This window comes from Pteronotus mesoamericanus, unplaced genomic scaffold, assembly GCF_021234165.1.
Source record: "Pteronotus mesoamericanus isolate MK-2021 breed Mesoamerican mustached bat unplaced genomic scaffold, CSHL_Meso_final scaffold_54, whole genome shotgun sequence".
Lineage (NCBI taxonomy): Eukaryota > Metazoa > Chordata > Mammalia > Chiroptera > Mormoopidae > Pteronotus > Pteronotus mesoamericanus.
This window is the reverse complement of record NW_026555321.1, coordinates 16,785,784-16,813,593: the sequence shown is the minus strand read 5'-3', so window position 1 is coordinate 16,813,593 and position 27,810 is coordinate 16,785,784. Positions and strand designations below refer to the sequence as shown.

General features: G+C 35.5%; 1 protein-coding gene across 1 annotated transcript in view; it reads right to left on the bottom strand.

Annotated features, from left to right (window-relative positions):
* Positions 1-27,810, bottom strand: part of TBC1D5 (TBC1 domain family member 5) — a 490,954-nt gene that overhangs the window by 410,106 nt on the left and 53,038 nt on the right. The window contains exon 3 of the mRNA XM_054595215.1: positions 27,384-27,492. The gene's annotated coding sequence lies outside the window, so the exon portion shown is untranslated. The remainder of the gene's footprint in view (positions 1-27,383; positions 27,493-27,810) is intronic.

The following is a 27,810-nucleotide window of genomic DNA, read 5'->3' as shown; positions in this document are numbered from 1 at the left end:
AATTCAAAGTACATAAGAAATTAGTCTACCAGATATTAAAATATATTATTTAAAACCATAATAATTAAAAGAGTACAGTAGTGGAGTAAGAATAGATTTACCAATGGAACCAGTCTAAAACGACATGCTTAGGGAAATGTGGTAATTTAGCATTTGATAATGATAAAAATTTATCATAGTAAGGTGAAGTGGATTTCTCATTCATTTCTTATACTAAATGTATGACAAATGAACTGAAAATGTAAACATAAGAAACAAAATCATTAAAATAATTTTAAAATATAAAATATTTGTATAATCTTGGAATGTAGCGAAGTTACGAAGGCTATTTTTAACTAATAAATATAACTACACAAAATTCAAAACTTCTGTACAGAGCAAAAATAACACCATAAATAAATATGAAGTATAAAGAGTGAAATATTTTCATACTACATAAGAAACAAAAAGTAAATATTCCTGGTAGAAAAAATTATACGCATGAAAGCAAAAAAAAAACCAAAAAGGTTATCCCAATAGAAAAAGAAAAACAAATATTTTTTATTGATCAAAGCTGTTTCTAATGACATTATTCCAGAACGTTTTCTTTCCAGATGATGATGAAGCAGCTAATTAAAAAAAAAAAAATGGTGACAGGTACCACAACAGTAACAGAACTTTGCTGTTTTCTGGGGATTTGTTTTTTACTTTTTTTTTTTTTAATAGAGTGTGCTGGATGTCTCTATAATTTTGTCCAGATGACTGCAGAACCTGGAAAAGCTGTTGCTGCCATTGATGCATAACATACTGCTATTGGTCCTTTTATATAAATAAATATATATACACACACATATATATATATATAATTTGAATTTTTGGAAACTTTAGCTGTGCTGTCAACTTTGGAAAAACTATCCCAGTTGTACAGTGTTGGGTTGGCATTGTACAGAAATTAACAGCCATATTGGTCTAGAAACGTTCAACATAATTTTATTCCATTTGTACAGGGGTAACACACTGTAGTAAATATGTAAGGTCTTAATCTATATGGGTTTGATTACAGAAACTAATAAAGTATTCTCTAAATAATGAAAAAAAAATTTAAAGCATATATAACAAGCTACACACCAAAAAAAGTAAATAAAAAAGCATTAACTTCCCCTAATTAACAAAGATTAAAAATACTGACAACATCCAGCACTGACAGGAGCAAGCTGATTCAGACACTGTCATATACTTCCGGGGAAGGACAAACTAGAGCCTTTTAATAAAAGGAATTTAGAAATATGAATCGAAGTTAAATGTACTTAATCTTTGACTCAACAATTGCCTTCTAGACTTTATCCTGAAAGGTTAAGTGCACAAAATACATATACAACGACTTTACCTTGCAACATCACTTAATGAAAACAACCAAAATGTCTGTTACTAGGAAATTAGTTAAATAAATTATGGTACACAATGACATTTATTGAGTAGTCATTCAAAATAATGTTGTTCCTCTACATTACATAGGAACAAGCTGGAATTTGGGGTACTTCTTTCTTTCTTCATCTTTTTTTGTACTATTGCTATTTTCTGCAAAGAATCATGTATTATGTTTTTTAATAGCTTTATTGAGATATGATGCACATACCATACAATCCTTTTGAAGCATACAATTCAAGCTTTTTAATATATACACAGAGTTGTACTAGTATCACCGCAATCAATTTTGGGACATTTTTATCCCACACCTGTTAGCAGTCACTCTCCATCTTTCCCTCCCAACCCTGTCCCCTTGCTCTGGGCAACCCCTAATCAACTTTGTCTCTACAGATTTTCCCATTCCAGACATTTCATAAACATACACACACACACACACACACACACTCTCTCTCTCTCTCTCTCTCTCTCTCTCTCTTTTCTGACTGGCTTCCATGTAGGATTTTTAAAGCCATTTCCATTTTAGAAATAAAAAGGTAATGAACCTATCATTCACCTAGCTTTCCTAGTTAAAACTGAATATATGTAAACATCCTGTGACTGTTTTGTTATCAGCTAAAACACAAAAAATACAAAACATATTTAACTAAATCTTTTCCAACTATCTCAATAGTCAAGTAAACATCAAGCAACACAACTCTCTGATAATTCTATGGTTAGTAAATAAAGATTAATCTTTAATATTTAATATCACCTACAACTAGTTAATGTGCTTGCTCATCAGGGTCACAAATAACAATAACAAAAATACTTCCCAGAATGAGATCAACAACTGTATACTGTAACTTTTTATATCAAGTCATATTCTCAAGTAAATAAAAATTACTACAGATCAGAATTATATATTGAATAAAGATAGAAAGTATTCTGATAGAAAGGCTCCCTTTTCTAGTTTTTTATATATATTCATATGTATATACTAATACTTGGCATATAATACTATAAGTATATGTAACTACATACACAGTTATGTATGTACCTATATAACTTGTTATAGCACTTATTAACATAAAACTTGGATAAAACTAATCTTTTTTTCAATCATGAGACATATTGCTAATCATTCCTATGTGTCTATGTGCACACTACTTACTAAGGGAGAAATACCAGACTGGGAAAAATTAAAATTTTGGAGAATAATGTGACAATATCTAGTAAAGTTGAATATGTGAAATTTCGCTTTCTAGAAAAAGTATAATACATGCATAAGACACCATGTATATAAATGTATGTCTGCTAAGAGTATGTCAACAATGAAAATTTAGAAGTAGCCTAAATGTTCATCAACAGGAGAATGAACAAATTACGGCAGTAAAACTCCATAATAATACTTCCAATGATAAAACTCCATGGTAATATTTTCCCATGATAACAGAGACTATCCTCTGACCATTTCTCAAATAAAGCTAAAAATTCTTATTTTCAGTGGAAGCAGGCGGGATCGCTTTAGGCAATGATTGCCTTGTGACTACATGAAATTTCTCAGATCAGTATGCTGGCAGTGGTATTAAGTATCAATTTCACCACCTTTACTTTTGTGCCTCTTGTGACAATACAGATCACTAAAAATACTGTTTTTCAATAACCTTACAATAATACAACCCTATATTTTATACAACTGAATTTTGAAAAATTATTTTGATGTTATGGTTGAAACTGTACTATACAGTCATACTTCGGCATACCCTAGAGCAGTGAGAGCCCATACGTAAGAGCTACATGTATCAACGTGCGTATATCTCAAAAAATAAACTTCGAGAAAAAATGTAAGTTATAGAAGGATATGTATAATAACAAAACCAGATAATAACAAAGGTTGGTAAGGATGTAGAGAAATGGAAACTCTGATACATTAGTGATGGAAGTATACAAAGGTGCTGTTTATCAGTTTATCAGTTTCTTAAAAAAATCTGCCCAGGCTGATGTGGCTCAGTGGATTGAGTGCCCAAAGGTTGCCAGTTCAATTCCCAAACAGGGCACATGTGTGCACTGCAGGCCAGGTCTCCTGTTGGGGGCGTGCATGAGGCAAACACCAGAGTTTCTCTCACACATTGATGTTTCCCTTGCTCTTATTTTTCCTCCTTCATCCTCTCTCTGAAACTAAATAAATAAACCCTTTAATAAAAGATAAACATAAATTTATGGTATGACTTAGCAATTCTGCTCTTAGGTATGTATCCAAGAAAACTAAAACACATATCCACACAAAGGCATAAACACAGTATTCTTAGCAGATTTAATAATAATGGCAACAAATTAAAACCAACTTAATGTTCATGGAATGGACTGACAAACAGGGAATATATGACAACATGTAATAATAATAATAAAATAATATTCACCAATAAAAAGAAACTGGATACATACTACAAATAGACAAACCTCAAAAACATTATGCTTACTGAAAAAGCCAAACACAAGACACCAGATGTTGTATTATTTCATTTACGTGACATATCCAGAAAAAGCAAAGCTACAGAGATAGAAATTAGATCAATAGTTGCCTAAAATGGGGGCAGCTACAAGGAGGCATGGGGATAAAAAGTTACTCTGCAAGAGGGAATATATTGGGGCGATAAATATGTTCTGCAACTGATTCATAACAGTCGTACAACTTGCTAAATTTACTAAAAAAAAAAAAAATCAATTAATTGAACACTTGAAAAGGCAATCTTCCTCCAAAGAAAAGGGAATTCTACAAGCAGATTGTCTTTGGACTTGAATTGCAACATCAGCCTTGCCTCTGACCTAGGTGCACACTTCAAAGTTGCCAGTCTCCACAACCACATGAGCCAATTCCTTAAAATCTCAAAAAAAAAATCTCTCTTTCTCCCCTCCCTCCCTCCCCCCAATCTCTCTCATCACTAAATATATTCTTGGGTGAGGATAAAAAAAAAGTTTTCTAATAGAGTAGCTCAAAAAGGATTGGATTTTTGGGGGCAGGGGGGAAGTAGGGGGGATCAATTGTGTTGTGCAGAATTCAAGTGTGTTTAACCTTAGAAGGTTATTAAACTCGTAGCACATTTAATTACCTTAATCTTGGGCTACATCAAATCCTAAACATGAAGGAAAAATGTACAAAACTTTTAGTAATCTTTTCTAGCCACAGAAATACATTTCTCATGTGAAACTCTGGTTGACTAGTAATAGCTCCCTGAAGTTGAGAAATCAACGAAACCACCTTGGTGGTTAAACAAGAAAGTATGCTATGACCTGATGTCTGCAATAACCATAGGAAGGGGAATGCATGCAAACTACATACAGAGTTCAGCAGAAGGAAGACCTGCTTGAGTGTGTTTGGTAGGGTAATAATGTGGATATTATAGTTTTAATTTGAACATTTCACCTAAAATGTCATATGGTGTGCTTGAGTGTGATACTGGTGTTACAGAATTACATGCTTATGATTTTGTAGTAAAAGATTTTGTAATAAAAAAGGGGTGTTATTTGTGTCGGACTCGGTAGTTGCCATCCCTGCTTTAGCCCATTCCACACCCTGCTAAGAGCAAAGTTACAGAAATAGCCCTCTTGTCTAAAGTGAGACAGCTACAGAGAAGTATTAATACAGGGCATATAAGGTATAGAAGTGAGGGGGAAGCTTGAGTCCACAATAATAACAATGAATGCCAAATTCCACACTTCCACAAGTACTTACCTCCTGAGTGCCTGGACTTTATAAAGCTAGAATTTTCTTACGAAATCAGGTGCCATTTGGTGCAGTTAAAAAAGGTCTATCAGTTTTTAATAAATAAAATTAGGAGAAAATAAGCCAGAATTACCTATCTGAGTTAAAGTAACTAATTAAACTTGTTTTGAAGATCTTTTGAAATTATGATAGGGAATCTCAGGTTTGGCCAAAACCTTCTACCAAAAATTTCCTCTTAAAAGTAGAACTCATAAAATTTGGCTAATGTGAAGGTTAGGTCTTAGGTTTGAGAAGGGCAATGCTATTTTTTTTAAAAGGCACTATAAATCTTATAAGACAAAAGGAAAGAAAATAATGCCTAAGAATAAAATAATTTAATCACTCTATCGTTTTAAGGATTTTGCAGTAAAAAAATAAAAGAACAGGTGTTATCATAAAGAAACTATTGCTCACTTGATTCTGCCAACTCCAAGCTAGAAAAAAAAAATTAAACAAAAAAATCACAAATATCTTTTTAAAGTAAAAATCCATAGCTCTTTTGTCAAAAAAAAGGGAAATATTTTGAAATAAAATCTTTTCACAAAGAAGTATGGGCATTTTATTATTTCTATAACTAGAATCATGCACTCAATTAGATATTAAGCCCTTACTATGTGAGGTTCTAATCAAATACTCCCATTAGGCACAAGGTAGTCTGCCAGAAAGAACGAAAATTCAAAAACAACCCTACCTAAAGATTGGTAATATAATCCCACACCCACTTTACCATTCCTATGCGTTCCTTTCATCTATTTACTTGTTTGGACAATTATTAAAAGTTAGAAGTATATAAATGAAAGTATTGTATGTAACAATACACCTTATGCAGACATGGGAGGAATTTTTTTAAAAAACTCTGCCTAGGAAGACAGTCAGAGTCTCTCCCCTGGGGTAATCTTGAGCGGGTTACTTCTGAAGACGCCACCAGGGATCGCAGCGCTTAACCAGTTTACTTTCATTAAAGAACCAAATCAATGCCCTTGGTAAGGATCCCATGATAACATTTTAAAAAATTAGTCACAAAAAATACACAAACTACACTCTCTGAATCATCTACGTTCTGGGTAGATGGTGGCCATGTAGAATGCATGGTGGTTAAGAACATGAATTCTATATCTAAAGTTTGAATCCTGGCTGTAAGGTTTTTGGGAAAATTACTTAACATTCTCTGAGCCTCAGCTACTTCATCTGTAAAGTGGGAGCCTAACTCACAAAGAGTTACGAGGATTAAATGAGATAATCTGCATAGAGTACTTTAAACAGGGCCTAACACTTAGGAAGTGCTCATTCAATATTATTTGCTATCTACCTTCCCCCTCCTCCTTCTTCTCCTCCTCTCAATACTACTGCCAATACTACTAATCTTCCTGTATTTTTTTCTTTCCAATGTAATAAGGCCACCTTTGCAACATTTCTTGGCATTTGCTTCCTAGCGCATTTTTTTCCCTTACACAGTTGCTGGAATATTTTATTTGTGGCTGGCTCTGACTTTATGTTAATTGTGCTTTTTGTTTCCTGCAAAAATGCAGTGCCTTACTATTGCTGTATTTAGAATTGTAAATTTCAAAATCTATAAATAAAAAGTTAAAATAAATAATTTTACAGGAAGCTAGTCCAGATTTTAAATGCAGACTAATGACATTTTTCCCCTGCAAAAAAAAAAAAAAAATGAATAAAAAGAAATAATTTGAAATAACCCCAAACCTGTTGCTTGCAACTAGGATTATATACTATTGCTTTTTTCCATTGGTTCAAAATCAGGTGTTTGATTACTGAGTAAAACCTCATTGAGGTATTCTGTACAAATTTTGGGTTTGTGATATTATAAAAATCCTATAAAACTGCATCAATTTGGTTAAGTATGTTTTAACAATTAAATATTTTTTTCTATTCTTCCAAAACTACAACGCACACTACCCTCTCACAGACATTTTCTCATCAGAAAGTCAGAGCCGGTCAAGCACTGTGTTTAGGCACAGCGCCCAGCACAACGCCAGGCGTGGCTGTTCACAGGAGATTTAAAGGAGTCAGACAGCCTGCCCGAGTGTTATCCCATATATTATCATGTTTTGTTAATGTTAGCCTTACAACACATGTAAGGTAGAGAGTTACTCTTAACTTCAGTATTTCATAGATGAAAAAAAGCAAGATTCAGAAAGACAAATTGACTTGCTCAAGATCACAGAGTGAGTGTCTGGCAAAGCTAGAGCCCAAACTTCCATCAGCTTTCTTTTCAATCTGTCCTAAATTTTAAATGAAAATGAATGTTTGTATCTTAGGACATTAAAACCACACATTTTTAATATAAGGCCCATGTTCCTCATAGAAAACAAATAAAAATTAAAAATACTTTCTTCCTCCCAGTACTAATGGTTCCTTTAGACATAAAAACTGAGAATGATTAAATGAGACTTTCATCAATTTTAGTGTCCTATGGACATTGTATATATTTAAATGTGGAAAAACTTAACCCTCCTTCCTCCCCCCAGCCAACTGCACATGGTTACTTCTCCAAAGACTTTAAAGTAGGCTAACTAAACCTACTTTTTAAAGGAGATTCATTCCCTTTTATAAGTGACTGTGAAAGGAAGCGGTACCAGGATAAACATAATGTGCCATGATGGGAAGCAGTTATTAAACCAGTAAAAAAATGGCATTTTTAAAGTACACCTTTGGGTCAGGAGGGTTGATGAAATCTATAAAAACAAATAATTTAACAATGTAAAATTAGCAACTTTTTAACAAAGCAGAAGCTATTAATTTCAGTATGTGTATTTCAGTAAATATATTCATGTTATTATTCCAAAGAGTATGTTTTAAGCTGTCTAATGATACAAATTGACTATGCCATTAAATTCTCCTTATATCAATAATACTAATAACTGTTTTTAGAAATACATTCTGACTAGAGGAAGTTTTACAAGATCGCTTAAAATTATATCCCAGAAACAGAAGAATTCTTCATTTGCTTTCTCTACTCTCCTAATTTCAACTTCTCTGGCAAAACACAATTGTCAACTCTCTAGAGAGCTTTCCAGGGGCTCCCTGTGCCCTGCCATCACAGCATCCATGCTGTTGCTGAAACAATGAAACAAATTCAGATACAAAAATATTCATAGTATCATTAAGTTACCAAATACACAATTTGAGACACCCTTAACAGCAAGGGTAGACTTAACAGGAAGGAGTTAATTCTCTGGAAAACTTCCACTTTAATGGCTTGGATTCTAAATGTTCAGTCCTAATTTGCATTATTGTAGACATCTGAATTTTACATTAATATAGAAATCCACCTTCCACTCTTTAGTATTCATTCATTCATTCATAAAGTATTGATTTATCACCAGCACTAATCTAAGTAGAATTTAAAAAAAGTAACAGAACCACTGATCTCACTAAGTTTAATTTGGTAGTATTATTTGCAACAATAAGGCATAAGCCTTCTCTGTGTAAGTGTAACTAATAGTCTTCAACACACAGACAGTAGTATTATTAATTTTTATTTAGAAAGGCTATTTATGTGCCTCTAATATCAAACGGATGACAGGTGACCTGCTATGTATTTAACATTATAAAGCAGAAAGTTCATTCCATGGTTCACTTCCTCCCAGAGATTTCTTCATAACTGAAATCCACCTAAAAATGTACAGAATGTATGAAAAAGGACAAACTTTTTGAACACTTTCATATTTAACATCTTGGAAACATGCCCACATTTTTTGTAAAAACATGATGGAACATATCCCAAAACACCTGCTATTTATTCGCTTTTGATGTCACTTTTGAATATCATCATTTCTAATCCTCAAATACTTCCATATACTAGGCCACTGATGACAGCAGAGGCCAATTAACAACTTAGACAACTTGAGTCTCTACAATTGTTATTAAAAGATGATTAGAGGAAATGCGAAAAAACAAACTACCAAGCAAAATATGTTGTAGTAAGAGTCTATCCTGGACTTTGTTTAAGTAATTATTTTTAAAACCAAAGATACTTCATTATAATAGAGGATCACCTTTAAGCCTCATGGGTAAATTTGAGAGCACTATTGGATTCCAGAAGAATGGGCTTTTTAAAACCTTTTACTTTGAAATAATTTTATGCTTATAGAAAAGTTCCAAAAGTAGTGGAGTTCCCACACACCATCCACCAGCTTCCCCTCATGTTAACACAACATATGCACCTACACTACAGTTATCAAAACCATACAATTAACATTGGTTCAATACTATTAACTAATAGTATGAATACACCTTACTCAAATCTTTCCAGTTGTCCACTAATGTTGTTTACTTTTGTGTTTCTCCTACTTTTCCCACATTTTCTGTTTCGGGATCCTATCCAGGATCCCACACTGCTTTTAGTTGTCATGTGCCCTTAGTCTTCTCCAATCTGTGACATTCCTTGTCTTTCATGTCCCTAATACTTTTGAAGAGTTATTTTGATCAGTTATTTTGTAAAGTGCTCAATTTGGGTTTGTTTAATGTTGTCTCATGATTGCACAGAGATTATACATTTTTGACAATACATCAGATAAGTGGCACTGTGCTCTCTTCAATGGATCCTATCGTATCTTATTAATGCCTTCTTATTGGTAAAGCTAATCTAAATAACTTGGTGTCTGCCAGATTTTTCCTCTGTAAAGTTACTGTATTTTCCTTTGAAATTATTAAATGTCTTGGGAAGTTACTTTTAGACTATGCAAGTATTGTTTCTCCTCAAACTTTCACCCTATTTTCAGCATCCATTAATGGATCTTGCATACAACTATTAATGCAGTGTTTGCCTCAAGGTGATTTACTATTTCCCTCATGCCTTCTACATTTATTAATTGTAATTCAGAAGAACTATTTTAAAACTATATCGAATACCAAGGTCCCAATAAATTATCAAAAGGCTATGGCCACAAAAACAAACAAAAAAACAATAAATGTACTGGACAACAGAATTTCACCTTAATTCCCTGAATCAGATGTCTAGCAGTTCTTTCAGAAGGATCTGTGCTTGAGTACGTTGTTAATGACATCTGTCAGCAGCTGTAGTGTTTTGTTTTATATAACTGTAGCCTCATTTTTTATTGCAAGTAATGCATCATGATGCATATTTAAGGTTTTCCAAATAAAGAGTCTTGAGAAGTCTATTTTAAAGTAACTAATACCACAGCACATTTGAGGCTATGGGGTAAGCATTCCTTGGGAACCAAAACAATGAGGACAGCAAAAATTCTGCCCCTGCAACTCTAAAATCATTCCTCAACCTGAAATCGCACCACATGAGCATAAAATTATACTGGTAAGGAGAGATCTTTTAGAATAGCAAATTCCAAAGCTCTGCTTTGCAAGCTCTATCATCCCGATGACATGTACCTGCGAACATGAAATATTACCTTATTCACTTATCCTTCCACAAAAAGAAAGGCTGTCAATCTAATGCTAGAAGGCTTCAAAGCTTACTTCTAAAGGTTTCAAGAAAATGCCTTATTTATCAAAACTTTATTCTCCTCATTTGTTCATTAAATTCTGCAGTTTTACAATGAGGTCAAAAAGTATCAACCAATTATTGTGTGAGAGAAGTCCTACTTTGTAATATTTAAAGCTATCCAGAATACACAGAATTACTTTAATAGGCAACTGAATACACTACTGTTTATCCCCAAGCATATTTCAACCATTTGTATATATACCTTTTAAATCTAGTTCTTCAAATTAAAACCTCAGAATATTAGCAACCAGCACAATGCCTGGCATATGACACATACTCTTAATGAATAAGTTATTGGTGAAAAATACAATGCATTACTGACATAGTTCTGTGATTCCTTCTGGACTATCTCCATGGCACACTAAAAATTCAAGTATATCTTTTCCTCTGTACATTCAGAAATCTGTACATTTTAGTTATTTTTAAAGAAAGACATTAAAATGATTTCGAATATAATCTAAATGACACAAAAATACATTGTTGAAGTTTTTCACCCCCAAACTACCATATATTTGTAAAGGACATCAAGTCCCTTTTTTAAAATGATTTATTTCCATAATAGTTATTTGGGTGATAAAAATAGATGAGAAAATGGGAAATCCCACTCATATTTTTGATCTTACAAATTACTGTCATGATGAGTCCTGAAAACTATTGCAGGATTATTTACGGTTGTAGGATTTATGATGACTTCATTGTTGGTTATAAACCTTAGTTTATTTTTTATTTTTTTAAATCTTGGTCTAAAACACAGCCATGAGCAAGAGTTTGAAGTCTTAAGTGTTACATGGAGCAAGGGATAAGTTGTGGTGGTCATTTTCTGACAGCTGCATAGTAGACAGCCTATATGTACTTAATTTGTATTTCCATAGTCTTTGAAAGTAAAAAATTACTTTTAATATAGAATATGGCCAACTTAGGCTTTAAAACATTACCTCTTATTACCATAAATGTATTTTGGACTATAGTCGAAAGAAGGAAATTGGTATGCACTGGAAAATCTGTGCTTAGGAAAGAAAACTGCAGTAAACAAGCTTCATATTTTCTCAGACACCAAAAATGACCAGAGGATAATTCCAACCAGCAGGGGGAGATGAGGAGGCGAGTAGTAAGACAAAGAGCAGGCTACAGGCAAGAAAAGCAGTTATAATTATAGCTGGGAACACGGAATTTGTTAAAGGAAGTCTACTGTATAATTATATTTGAAAATTTAGCAAGATGCCCAGAGGCTGACTCGCAGCTGTCAGGAACTGGTAACTCTACTTCTGTTCATGCAGCGACCACTTCAGCTACTAAATCCACTACCCAGACATTACTAGAATTGACATTTAGAGTAAAGAGATAGATCTTCTCATGAGACTTTTTTTTCTATAATGGATGAAGGCATCCATTTCAACAAAGTAACTCTTTCTCTTTAGCTTTCTTTTTAGACTTAGCTCTCCTCTATCCTCTCTCCCTCAGAGAACCAAAACAGTCTCATAGCAAAGCTATTACCTAAGATGCAAACGTCTTCCCTGAATCCTGACTAGATCATGAACTGATCTCTCTCATATAATTCCAAATTCAGAAGGCTTACAACATAACTCATTTCCATCTACCCTCACCTTGTCTGGAAAGTGGTTTTCCCTTTTCCCTCTATTTTCCTATTCCTTCCAATAGCACCAGCATTCTCTCAATTAAGAATGAAAACTCAAGATTTACCTTTGCTCTTTCTCCTTCCTAACCTCCTACCCTATATTAATTCAATTAATCAAATCCTATTAATTTTTTCAGGAAAATTCTATCATTCATCAATAAAAGATATTTTAAAGACCTAACCCCTAGTAGCAAAATGTGACCTTATTTGGAAAAAGGATCTTTAAGAGATAATCAAGTTAAAATGAGGTCACTAGTGGAAACTCTAATCCAAGGTGACTGGTGTCTTTATAAAAAGGGGAAATCTGGACAAGGGGACAGACACAGAGGCAACACCATGTGAAGACGCACGGAGGAAAAATAGCCATCTGATGGGAGTGAGGCATCCACAGCCCAAGGAATGCCAAGGGATTGCCTGCAAACACCAGAAACTAGAAGAGGAAAGAAAGAATTCTCTCCTAAAACAGTCAGAGAGAGCATGGCCCTGCCAGCACCTTAATCTTGGTGTTCCAGACCCCAGAACTAGACAATAAGTTTCTGTTGCTGGAAGCCTCCCACTTCCTGGCACTTTGCTACTGCAGCCCTAGGAAACCAATATAACACCCTGAACACAGTCTGGGCTCCACTACCCCCAAACCTCACCTTATCTCTGAGTAGCTTCCTATCCACTTAGCTGGCCATGGCAGCTTCTTATGCATCATTCTTGCTCCACAGTCAATCAATTACCGAGGACTACTTTCATTTGTCCATATTTCCATTTCTGTATCACTAGTCAAGTTCAGGTCATCATCATAACCCTGGACAATCACTCACCAAGTGGTCACCACACCTACAGTTTTGCTCCTCTCTAATTCATTCATCTTTTTTTTAAATCCTCACCCGAGGATTTGTTTATTGATTTTAGTGAAAGAGGAAGGGAAAAAGAGAGAAATATCGACGTGAAAGAGAAACATCAATAGGCTGTTTCCCTTATGTACTCCGACCAGGGATCGAACCCTTAATTTAGGTAAGAGCCCTGACCAAGGGTCGAATTAACTGAGTTACTCCGCCAGGGCTCATTCGTCTGTAGCAACCAAACTTTCTAAAATGCTCATCTGACCACACTTTCAGTGTATCAGTGTGGATTGCATAATTAGTGGCATGCGTGATACCTAAGGACAAAGACTAATTTCTTTAGCCTGGCGGACAAAACTACATGTAATGAATGGCCTTTGAGACTAAGAGACTTACCATGCCCACCCTCACCCTCAAACGCACATGGAAGTACCTTCAGTTCCTGAAACACATCCACACTTTTCATACCTATCTAAAATACTCTATCCCTTACTTATTCATTCATTCATTCATTCATTCATTCACTCAACGAATAAACACAGTCAGTGCCTACAATGTGCCAGGTTTAGTTCTAAGAGCTAGATATGCTGTAAAAATAAAAGTTTCTGCCCTCACAAAATTTACATTCTAAAGAGGCTGGTAAACAATACAGAAAGCTAAATAAATAAATAAACAAACAAACAAACACTAACTCAGATGGTATAGTGCATGCTTCAGGGAAAATGGAATTGAGGTAAAGAGAACAAGGAAGGTTTGAGAGTGAAGAGTTAAGGTTATGATTTTATATAACATGATGAGAGAAGAACTCTCTGACAGCGATAATCTAAGAGAAGACCTGAAGAGAGTGAGTAGAAAAGCCCTGTGGATATACCAGAGATGGGCTTCCCTGACAAAGAGAAGAGCAAATACAAGCACCCGAAGGAAGTGCACACTCAGTGTTTAAGTAACACCAGTGAGGCCACTGCGGCTAGAGTGGGCAAAAAGAAGTATAGATCAGGTTTTGAGGAGTCAAATAATGTAGGGGTTTGAAGCTCATTGTAAGAGTTTAGAAATCAATAAATAAAAAGTGGAATTTTGAGTAGCCTGACGTGGCATTCCATATAAAACAATCCCACTGGTGCTGCACAGAGAACGCACTTGGTGGCGAGACAGGCTAGCACACAGAGAAAGCTCAGAGGCTTCGCAAAGATCAGGTGAGAGGTAACGGTGGCTTGGAATGGGACAGAGGTGGTAGACAAACAGCTGATTCTAGTAATGATGATGAACATAGGCATAAGATTAAGTAAGACATGTTTTTAATTGATCACCTTAATTTCAACAGTACATACAACAAAGCAATAATTTCAAATGGGTAAAAATGATTTCTTTTTTTCTTCTCTCTTACTAGTAAAGAAAAATTCACAAGGAAGAGATGGCAGGGGAGGGGATAATAGATCACTCTACACAAATCAATGTGTTGCCTAAAAAATAATATGTCACTTTTGAATTTAGTCCACTCACAAAGTGGCTCTGCCCTTAGAAAAGTACTCCCCTCTTTATAGCCAGTTTAAAGTTGCTGGAGGAATGTTATCTCCTTCTTGTCAGAAGGATCATCTTTAATGCATGCTAGCCATTGATACAACTCTGAAGTCTTAGTTGGTGGCTTAATGTGCAGAGTGTTAAATGTTTAAGACAGTGACTCTGGGTACAGCATCTCTATCATATTCCTTTTAAACTTCATTTAAACAAGGCAATCCAATTTTCTGACTAAAAAGAAACAAACATTCAAATTTTATACTGTGTTCACATAAAAAATTTAATCCGATGTATCATCATATCAGTTCACTCACTAACAATAAAAACATTATTATTGGGATCACAGAATATAATTTTCCTTGTTAATAAAGAAATCTTTACCTTACTTTTTGCAAAAACTAGTTGATAAAGTTTTTATGCAATTATTATTTTTAAAAATAAAAGTTTTCTGGTTCATTTGAATCAAAAACATTATATAACTTTTTTATGATTAATAATTGATATATAATATTATATTACTTTCAGGTTTACAATATAATAATTCAATATTTGTGAAATGTTCACAAATATAAGTCTAGTTAGCATCCATCACCACACATAGTTACAAATTTTTTATTTGTAAGGGGAACTTTTAAGATCTACTCTCTTAACAACTTTCAAATAAATACAATAAGTATTATAAACTACAGTCACCATGTTGTGCCTAAAGAATTTTTAAATACCATTTACATCTCTTTACATCACTATTTAAAATAGAACACAAAAATTAGCATATTTCCAACTCTAAAAAAACAGAAGTGAGTTTCCAAAACCAGACAAAAAAGGATGCTTATAAGTACATGGCTTTATTATCAACAAGCATCCCAGAATGCAGACACTCCAAGTCCTAAACAAGGTCCACTGTGTAACTTCATCACACAGCTGCCCAAATATCAGCAACAGCCTGAGGCAGTTTCACCGCCAAATAACACTGCAAACCATAGAGAATTAACTTACAAAAGGACCTAGAAGTGAGGGAGGAGAGAAGAAAAACAACCGCAGGAACAAAAGTATTAAGAAACTTCGATCTGCTCCCTTACTCCAAATACTAGAAATGGGGTGACATTAGTCTCAGATATGTATTACCATTTATTCTTCAGAGATATGTCTCTACCATTAATTCCATCACCAGACCTGTAAGTCTAGATACTCATGGTAATGTTTAATTTTTGAGAATTGCTAACAGAAACAAAAAGCTCCTGTAGCTTCAAACTGTTCTCAAATCATCTGCCCATTAATTTATTCCTTTTCCATAAAAATTCTCAATTTTCCTCCCCACTCAAATGAAGACCATTGTGCTACAGTGTCAATAACATATGTCTATTGTCAGGAGAATAGGAGGCCATAAGTTTTTTTATAAATAAATCCAAGGGCGTTTTTTAAATTTATTTTTAGAGAGGGGGGAGGAAAGAGAAAGAGAGGCAGAGAAATATCAGTGTGGGAGAGAAACATGTTACCAGTTGCCTCTTGCACACTGCCAACTGGGGACCTGTCCTGCAACCCAGGCATGTGCCCTGACTGGGAATTGAACCAGCGAACTTTTGGTTTGCAGACTGGAACCCAATCCACACCAGCCAGGGTAGGAGGCCATAAGTTTTATTCTAGAGTTTAAAGCCCAAACAGGCTGAAAGATAAAAGAATTGAAACTCTCACCAAAATCAAAAATTCAAGGTCCCTTTTGACTCTGGCCTGAAAGCCTCATGTGTGCCAGAGCTTCCTACCACATGGGGAAGAGAGATTTCCTTAGTCAACCCAGTTTGAGCATTAAAGGCTGGTCGTCTTGGAACATGATAAACTAAGGACCAAAGATTGTATTTTAAGCCATTGGAGAACACAATTTATACCCCTATTTGGTGGAAATATATTCAGGGACTAAACACAAGTTTCTTAGTCACTCCAGATTAAGGAAAATTGGACAAAAGAACAGCATATATTGATCTGATCTATTCTGAAGTAGAGAACTTTCTCATTTGCTATCTTATCACAGGTTTCTGGTAGAATGATCATCCTTCCTTTATCTGCTATATGAAAAAGTATCAAGCATTTTTTAAAAATCAGTACTATATTTATCTAGCATGTGAAAATCAGTATCAAAGGAAGGCTCTAAACTATATAAAAATCTTAAATCTGAAATGAAAAATATTTAAAATTATGAAAAGCTTACTTAAACTATTCTTCAAGGTATTTATTATACATGTTTCCTTAGACCAGTCAATTTCCTGAATGTTGGGAGATAAATTATCCAAAATAAGGACAAAGCTACAACATCAACTGGCAATATAGAAAAATACAACAAATGCACAGACTCTAGCATTGTATCTAGTTATTATTATGAATGGGAAAAACAGGTAAAATCTGTCAACAATCAAACCTGAAAAAAATTAGCTTCATCAGAATAACAAATACTTCTAGGCTTCAAAACACAACTCACTCTGACATGCTGAATACACAAATGTCTTTGCTCTGAATTTTGTGGACTCTATTATTGTGTTAAAAATTAAGTTTATTCATACAAATGAAAACCAGAAGAATTAAAGAATACATGACCCAGAAAGTTTGTTAGAACTACTACAGGATAGAGCAATTCAACAAATACATGTGCATGCATGTTCAAAGCAGCATGAGTCACAACAGCCAAGAAATAGAAACAGCCACATGTCCATCAATGGACAGTTAAACAAACTGTGGTGTATACTACAATGAAATATTACTTAGCCATAAAAAATAAAATAAATAAATCTGGGAATTTACCAGTACTGAAAAAACACTATACCAAGCAAAAGAAACCTGAAACTAAAAGATGTTTATTGTATAATTACATTTACATGAACTATCAAGAATATGTAAATCCACAGAGACAGACTGGGGAAAAATGGGATGGGGAAAGGAAGAAATTGGGAGTATCTGATTAATGGCTATTAAGTTTCCTTTATGGGAGACAAAAATGTTTTGGAACTATATAGAGGTGTTGGGTTGCACAATATTGTCAGTGTACCAAATGCCCCTGAATTGTTCACCTTAAAATGGTTGGGTTTATGTTACATAAATCTTACCTAAACTATTAAAATTAAATGAATAATAAAGCACCACACTACCACTGAGACAATACACTGAGTACATCACAGGACATCACATATGTAGTATCCTCCCAAATAAGGCATAGCTTCAACTGAATCATAAGCAAACATCAGACAAGTCCAAATTGACGGATATTTTCCAACACAACTGACCAGTACTCTTCACAAGTCTCAAGGTTATGAAAAACAAAGAAAGTCTGAAAACCTACTATACACTGGGAAGAATAAAGAGATGTGACAACTACGTTCAACACAGGTTCAAAAAAAGGAATTAATGGAAAAATTGGTGAAATCTACATTAAAATCAGTAACTTAGTTAATAGTACTGTATCAATATTAATTTCTTAATTTTTTAAACTATACTATGGCTATATAAAGTGTGAACATTAAGGGAAGTTGGGTAAAGAGTATTATTTTTATATTATTCTGCAAATCTAAAATATTTAAAATTAAAAAGTGAAAAAGGAGAGAAAGAACTTCTGGTCAAGATGGTGGCGTAGGTAAACACGGCTCGCCTCCTTGCACAACCACATCAGAATTACAACTAAAATATAGAACCATCACTCAGAACTGTCAGAAATCAAGCTAAATGGGAGCCTGACAACTACAGAATTTAACAAACCACATTCATCCAGACTGGTAGGAAGGATGGAGAGGCAGAACAGGCTGGTCTTACATCCACATGTGGTGCATAAAATTCCAGAAGGATATCTCAGGAGCGAGGAGTCCCAGCACCACATCAGGATGCCCAGGCCTGAGTTTCAGTGCTCATAACTTCTGGCTGCAAAAACCAGCAGGGACTGAGTCAGTGGAAGAAACTTCAAGAGCCCCAAGCAGTCCCTCTTAAGGAACCCATACACAGACTTACTCAAATTCACTCCCTCTGAGCTCTAGCACTGGGGCAGCAGCTTGAAAGGCACCAGTGGCACACAGGGAGGAACTGAAGTGTCTGACATCAAGGTGGGAGCTGGGGCAGAGCTTGCTCCCAGGCAGAAAGGTGGGCAGAGACCACTGTCCCTTTTCTGGGCTCTCCCCCTACAGGGCCATAGAACCAGCAGGTGGGTGCCTTATCTGAGACTCTATCAACCTGGTAACACTGTTGGCCCTGCCCTGGAGATCCCCTGACACTCAGACCCACTCAAATTACAGGTCCACTCAAATTGTTAACTATGACTTTTGCAAATGAATAGCTGGTCTTGGCTCATGCTTCCAACTTCCTAAATGTTCTCAAACAAACAACAGTCGGCCTCAGTGAGCCCCCACACCCCTACCTCTCGCTAAGTAGCCCCAGGCCTGGCACTAGCAGCAGCCAGCCTAGGTTCACAACTTGGCTTCACCTGTGAATCTCCAAGCCCAGCACAAGTAGCAGCCATATCAGATTGCTTTATAATTCATGCAAGGTGGCCTCAGGCAGAACACAGGTCGGGGCTTGCCTTGGCCTGCACAACCCAGGAAACCCCAGAGCCTGCACACCCAGTGGACAGCTACAGACCATGTCATAGCACCAACCCACTGCCCCTGCACAGCTGATACTCTACGGAGGGTGAAGGTTGGTGGTAAGTAGTCACAGCCAGTCCTTGCAGCTCACTGGCCTGGTTAAATCCCTCCGATTGACCTCCCAACAGAAATCAAGGCTCAACTACAAGAGGGTATATTCAGTCCACATGAAGGGCGCACCTCAAGTATCCACCTTGGGTGATAGGGGGGGCTGTGCCACTGGACCCTACAGGACACCTACTACATTAGACCATGCTACCAAGACAGGGAGTCATAGCAGCTCTACCTAATACGTAGAAACAATACAGGGAGGCTGCGAAAATGAGCAGACAAAGAAACATGGCTCAAATGAAAGAACAGATCAAGACTCCAAAAAAAGAGCTAAACAAAACAGAGATAAGCAATTTATCAAATGCAGAGTTCAAAACACTGCTTATAAGGATGCTCAGGGAACTTAGTGAGGACATCAACAGCATAAAAAATCCAGTCAGAAACAAAGGATACATTAATTGAAATAAAGAACAATTTACAGGGAAACAACGGAGTGGATGAAGCCAAGAATCAAATGAATGACTTGGAACATAAGGAAGCAAAAAACAACTAATTAAGAGAAGAAAAAAGAATAAAAAAAATAAAAATAAAAAAGGACAGTGTAAGCAGCCTCTGGGACAACTTCAAGCATTCCAATATTCACATTCACATCATAGGCATGTCAGAAGGAGAAGAGAAAGAGCAAGAAATCTGAAAATCTAGTTGAAAAAAATAATGGAAAAAACTTCCCTAATTTAGTGAAGGAAATAGACACACAAGTCCAAGAAGCACAGAGACTCCTAAACAAGATGGATGCAAAGAGGACCACTCCAAGACACATCATAATTAAAATGCCAAAGTTGTTAAAGATAAAGAGAGAATCTTAAAAAGGAGCAAGAGAAAAGCAGTTGCCTATACAGGCGTTCCCATAAGACTGTCAGCTGACTTCTCAAAAGAAACTGTGCAAGCTAGAAGGGACTGGCAAGAAATATTCAAAGTCATGAAAAGCAGGGACCTTTGGCCAAGACTGCCTTGCCCATCAAAGCTTTCATTTAGAATTGAATGAGAAAATATAAAGAGCTTCTCAGACAAGAAAAAACTAAAGGAGTTCATCATCACCAAACCATTATTATATGAAATGTTAAAGGGACTTATTTAAGGAAAAGAAGATTAAAACTATGAACAATAAAATGGCAATAAACACATCTTCATCAACAACTGAATCTAAAAAACAAACTAAACAAACAAGAGGAAAAGAGACAGATTATGGATATGGAGAGTGCTTTGATGGTTGCCAGATGGGAGGGGGTGTAGGGAATGGAAGAAGAGGTGAGGGGATTAAGAAGTACAAATAGGTAGTTACAGAACAGCCTTGGGTATGTAAAGTACAGTATAGGAAATTGAGTAGCCAAAGAACTTATAGGCGTAACCCAGTGGACATGAACAATGGTATAGGGATTGCCTGACGGAGTGGGTGTGCTGGGTGGAGGGAAGCAAAGCAGAGAAACTGGTACAACTATAATAGCATAATCAATGAAATATAATAAAAACAGAGAGTGCCCTGGCTCGTGTGGCTCAGTGGATTGAGCTCTGGACTATGAAGCAAAGGGTCACCAGTTCAATTCCCAGTCAGGGCACATGCCTGTATTGCCAGCCAGGTCCCCAGTCGGGGGCACAAGAGAGGCAACCACACATTGATGTTTCTCTTCCTTTCTTTCTCCCTCCCTCCCCCCGTCTAAAAATAAATAAATTAATCTTTTTAAAATAACAGAGAGAAAGAAAGGAAGGAAGGAAGGAAAGAAAAGAAGGGAAGGAAGAAGAGGTTTAGCAACCAACTTTAACTTGCTCCATGAACATATATATTAGGAAACTGTCAAAAAAGTTAAATGGATAATAAATAGAAAGGTTATTCTATGGCAAGACTTAATTCATAAAATTTGCATCTGTTTAATGATGTACGAGAATACTCACACTGAGGGGAAGGGGATAGATTCCTCAGTCAAATCATAATAATTAAGTCTTAGAAATCAGGCTAAGTAAAATTTACACTAGTTTTGACATTTTCAATAGAATTCAAAATTAAAACAAGTCAAAGAGAAAATTAAAACAATATTGAAATTAATATAGGTTACAACAACATTTTAAATATTAAATTTTTTTATCAGAATGCTTAGAATAACACTAACTGAAAGCCATTTAATAATTTAATTAGAATTAAATTTACTTTAAATCTGTAACCTGCTCTCTAGATCATAATACAAAATATTAAATAAGAGATTTTGATATATAATTAAGTCAGTTTGTATCTGGACATAAAACTCCTAGTTGTATGCCCTTCTATAGGAGGTACCTTCCTATTAGAAATAATTCTCTTGAAAATGTATGTATACAATGACCAAAAGAATCATTTTTTTAAATGATACCCACCAACATAATTTCTATAAACATTCCCAATTTTAATAATCATGTAAACATTCTGGCATTCAAATACTGTACAACTACATTACTACCATACTAAAACAGTACGACAATCATCTTCAGTAAATCTGCTAATTACTAAAAACGAAGAGATGCTTAAATAAATAATCAAGATTCTAAAACCACACTCTTTTGTACCTCTCAGGAAAAAAAAAAAAAAAATCAACCACGCTGACACCATGAATTCAAACTCCTAGCCTCCAGAAACATGAAATAATAAATTCTGTTATTTAAGCCACCCAGTTTGTGGTGCTTTTTTCTGTATATTGATTTCATATATGAAAACAGAGATAGTTACCATGCAGCAAATAAAATAGTGTATTCCTGTATTCACACAACAACCTTCTCCTAGAAGAGTATTCATATTAAAGGTAGTCTTTTTCTCTGACCCTGCATACTTTCCTGAATATAGCAGTCACAATCACTCCCTAAAAGAAGCTGTCTTGAACCCAGCCAGCCTCTGCGGCATGGCGGCTCAGTTCTAAACCAGACCCATAACAATGAACTGGGCCTTGGGTAGGTACTAGGCTCCAGCTCCTCAGTAATCTAGGGCCTTCCCCATCTGATTTGAAAGGATGGGCTGCATCAGATTCCCTATGCCTCTCAAACTATTTGAACTGTATCTCTGAAGAAACCCGTGTTCTGCCCTGGATACCACAGTAGGAAAACTAAGGACGCAAGCTAAAATGATACTGAGAGAGAAACTTGTGATAGTAACCAGACAGAAAGGTGCCACACAGAGAAAAGCTCAAGGTTTGTTTTGTTATGTTGCCTCAAAGTTAAAAGCACTTCCTATAATCTTAAAAGCAAGCCCTGCTCTCAGATTTCTACTCCTCTTCCGTCTGCACATTTTTAAATTTGAACTAATTTCAAATACCCCTTGCAAATACAATCCAAAGTAAAACAGAAATAAAATAGACCCAAACCCAGACCCTGCTCTTCAAGATCATTTCAGTACATGTCAAATGTGTGTGTGTGTGTGTGTTTTAGTGAGTATATTTTGTGGGCTGGATGTATTTCATATGCTTTCATATATTTTTTCACTAGAAAAGGATGAACTGGAAATTTCAGTCACTGTCAAACATACAGCTGCATACATACAAGAATACATGTTCAAATAGGGGAACAGTTCAAGCACCTGGGCCCACAGTGCTGCTGGGACGAGGTATGGTCTTGTCAGAGGGCAACACAAGGGCTGGCTCTCAAGAAGTGTCATGGAAGGGCAGTCATTACTCTAAGGATTTAATAGGCTCCAGGTCTGGCTTTCAGCCAAGCTGGCTAGAAAGTGGATTCTGATAGAACATTCAAGAATGGAATGATTTATGGTAAAAAAAAAATTAATCAAAGTCAAGAAACAGGCCTGACTCTTGAGTCTTTCATCATATATTGGAAAATAAATACCAAAGAACTGGGAACATTTGTGCCACAGGACTGGAACTTTTGTAACAGCATAACTAGCACATTCTCTTCCTGCAGACAAACCTATACAGAAAGTCAAAAAACCTAAGATTTTTTTTAGAACAAGAAGAGATAGGAGACCCAAGTATTAGGGGAACAATACCACCTAATACATAGTACTTACCATAGGAACAGTTCTAAGAATTTTTACATGTATCGTCTCATTTAAATCTCACCACAACTCTTTGATGTAGGTGCTATTACTATCACCATTTTACAGATGAATACATTGTGTCAGAAGGAGGATGAAAGCCTTGACCAAGAACACACAGCTAGCAAGTAATAAAGAATTGCAACCCTGTCTGTCAAATCTCTCTCTTAATCACTATTCCACCTGCAAGAAAAATCTGGAGTATCCATCTGCAACTCCCTGCGTGTTTCTCTTTATCGAGAGCTAGAAACCAGAATGTTAAAAATCTTCCTGCCAATGCTGTGATAAGTACTATCAACTTCAACCTTTGGGCATCTCCTTTTACAATCATGGCAGACCAACCCCAACCCACCCTTAACGGGCATACCCTATTTAAGCTGCATTAAACAGGCGGCGACCAGGCTTGGGACACTGAGCTTGCGAGCCCATCAGTCATTCAGCCTCTTCAGAGAGTCGGCATCTCTGCGCTGCTCCACCTTGTGTAAATTTAAAAGTTTAACTCTCATAGCTATTTTATGCAAAAACATATTAAGTATATTTCTGTAATAATTCCACTAAATTTCGTTCATGTAATTAGATAATTCATCTGCTACCATGTGTACTATGTACAATTACATACTAAAACTGTAAAGATCGTAACACCATTCTGTCCTCACGTAGCTTAAAATTTACTAGAGGGTAAGTTTAGAATGAATTACAAGTGTTCCTGGTAAACAGCTCACGAGCAGTTAATCCAGAAGGGATAAAGTATCAGAATGAATACAAAAAGAAAAGAAGCATTTTCAAGCAGAGTAAAAAGACACATTAGTGCAAAGAAGTGAAAGAGAAAACATTTCCAGCCAAGGAAAAGGCAAGCTATTCAAAATTATTAGATTGCAGGGGGCAAGAAGGTCAGATCACTAGGGAGTTTATAATGTTTTGTCATTACTATCTGAAATGGTTACAGTTCCTACTACAAGAGAAATTCTCAACGAAGAAAGTATATCAAAATTTTATGGAGAGAGTTTAAAAACGCTCACACATGGTTCAGACTTACCCATCCTTGGAAAACGAGTGTTCCCTGACCTAAGAATCACCATTGTAGGGGATGGGAGGGGAACTTTTAACAAGAGTAACATGAAGAGATTCATCATCAAGAAGGGCTATTTTAAAATTATACAGAACAAACATCTACTTTGGAATACTACGGAGCCTCTAAAACTAAAGTAAGCAGGTACATGTACTCACATTGCAAGGTGTTATATTCTAATAAATCTTTTAAGAAGTGAAGAATAACATGTATCATATGAATATTATGATGCAGAGATTAAGAAACCCAAATAAGAGATAAATAGGCTCCAAATCAGAATACAGAAAACCGATTCCAGACACAAGCAAGAGGGACAATCACCGTGACCTGTGAGAGATGAATGCAAGGGAGATATCCACAATGTCATGACTGTTTTTCAAACCCTTAAAGAGTTAAACAGGTACTTATTCATTCTAGTAGTTGCTTATCAAACTGTTTACAGTCAAAACTACCTCTGATCAATTAATTACAAAATCCAAAATAATGGTTTTGGCAATGATGTATTTTTGACACATGAAAGGGCAAGGGAAATTTAGCAGTGAACGAACTGGAAGAAAAACACAGCTTTATACCCTTCAGAGAGATCTGATCAAATACTACCGTATAGGAACAGACAATGTAAAACTAAAATCTACATTTGCTGTAATTCTCCTTTAGGAATGTTTCTCTTTTCTATCAGCATTTTCAATATTTCCCAACTTAAATCCAGGGTAAGATATTTCTACCATGAATTCATACCTCTTCATTTCCAGTACTCATCCTCAATTGTTAAAACTTAACTAAATATTTGGTATATGTGAATTATACAATTTTTTTTTAATTAAACTTAGCTACGCATGCCAAGGACCAGGGGTCCAAAGAACTGTACTGCTTCCTTTGGGGGAAGGAACAAATAGTAGCAATAATATATTTTAGAGAATATAATCCTGACAAAATGTCACCAACATTTATTTAATAATGCAATCTCCTCACACTTCACCTGGGCCAGGTAATATTTATAACCCCCAAAATAAAAAAGGAGTTTTTCCAGTCTCTACTTAGGAAGAAAAACCAAAGCAACTATAAAATACCTAACTAGTATTTCTTCCCACAATATAATTTTAATTTCTGTGTTCTGTAAATAGGAGAACAATTAATTAAAAGCAGTATGAGCATGTGGTCTAAAGTAGGCCAATAAAACAGAATGAAAAAAATTTTGAAATTCAATGAAGGGGAAAATTCTTCCTTTTCTCTCTGCTGGAACTAAAGGATGTTTGTTGCTCCAGCTGCTGAATGGCCAGCCATCGTATGACCACGAAGGAAACCAGTACAAAGGCAAATGAATGAACAGATAAACCAAGCTGGTACCTGTTCACACAGTGTTTGGAGACCAATCCCTAGAGCCTCCTCTACCTCTGAATTTCTGTTTACAGGAGAAAATAAACTTCATTCTGGAATGAGGAAGATTATTTGGGGGTTTCTGTCATTCAAAGGTAAAAATCACCATAATTTTATACATTTTTAAATAGTGTCTCAATAATAAGTACCAATGTGGAAGCTATTTAAAACTAGAAAGCAGTCTTCAGATTTTATAAACAAATAACAATTTTAGAAGTAATGTAAGCTTTCTTAAATCCATTAAGAGTTCAATTACAAAAATACAAATGACCAGTTAATATGCAAATAAATAATGGGTACAGGCTAGTTTTACTTGATTGCATAAAACTGTTTACAATACATTTCTCAATAAAGAAAAATTGAATTATAACCCAAGGGTGGCTTAATTTGTACAAATTTTGAATAATGTCACATATATTTCCAAAACAGATGCTTAGAGACTCTACAAGGACACTTGGCTCAATCAGAAGCCAGATTAAAGTTCCATCTGGAGCCTAATGGCTCCATGGTTCCATTACAATTACCCAAGTCACCAGAGTGAGCCGTAATGGTTGTACATCACAGCATCTCTCTTGCAGGTATACACAGCTTTGCCCCCAAAACTAGAAAATCAGGTCATAAAAATAATTCTGTGTGTACACATATGCAAGATTTAGTAGGTATACAAATGCTGCTGTACTTTTTCAATGACACTGAACTTCTATATGATTTTTCACTGGTTATTCCTCAGCATTTTCTGTTTGGGGGCACAGTTGCTGGGATATGGTGTCATCACCTTTGCTTGACAGGAAAAGGTCAAAGTTCACCTCCTCCTTTAATCAGCCTCCAGAGTAACTCAGTGCCTAGAATAATCTCTTTTACGTTTCTATTCTTCAGATCCTATCACAGAAAAACTGAGTGAGGCCATTTCATCTCCTAATTTCCATGTCTAGAGTTGTCACAGAGCCACGGACTTTTAGAACAGGAAGGTATCCAAAGATCAGCATCTAGACTAGATAGATGCTACTCATCTAGTTCTGTGGTTCACTGCCTGAACATGCACTGTTTTGTTTAAAATATTTTATAACAATCTGATAGAGTAATAAGCTCGTATTTTGTCTGTGGGTTTTTTCCCTCTAGCCTGAGCTAGGCGCTCACATTAGCAGGCTGTATTCCACCTGAAAATGTTTACTGACCTAACAAGCTTTGTTTTATTTTACTTTGAATGCCTTTAGATAGGACCCAGGCCCTCTGATATGCTAAAGTGGCAAGGTACCTGCACCTGTTATCTGGTCAGCCCTAGAAGGCATTTAAGTGTCCAATGCTCTAGGATCAGTGACATTTCACGAACTGTGACACCCCACTGTGGGGTAATGAAAGGAATTTAGTAAGTTGCACACAGCAGGGGTTTTTTATAAATAGTCTGGCCTTGCATGGCATGATATGGCATGACACACAAAAAGTACAACATGTAGTGTATGTTTACACACACAAACATGTATCTTATATAAGTGTGCATATGTGAGTTTTAGCTTATGATTTAAACTTTATTTCTTAATGTGGTTCTTGGACAAAGTAACTGAAGGAACAGCACTGTACCAAACAAATACCTTCACTTTATAGATGTAGAAGCTGAGATTCAAGATCACAGTCAGCTGGCAACAGTTCAGTCCTCTCTTCTTTATGTTTCTGATTATGAGTTTACATGAACATCAATGTCTGTAAAGACAATAAACAGAAAATGCAGACTTTATGTCCAAAAGCCAACAGGTAAAAATCCTTTTAAAAATTTTAAATTTTTAAAAAATTTTAATTAAAAAAATTTTAATACTAAAAATTTTTTTAAAAATTGTGTAAAACAACACATTTGATTAAATTTTGAAGGCCTACATAGCCCCAAAATAAAACAAAAACAAAGCAGTACTTCAACTCAGTAGTTTTAAAAATATATATATACACACACACATACAAATACAGAAAAAAAAAAAATACTGCCAACATTCCTGAAAAGGGTCGCTTTTTACCATGTAACTTAGT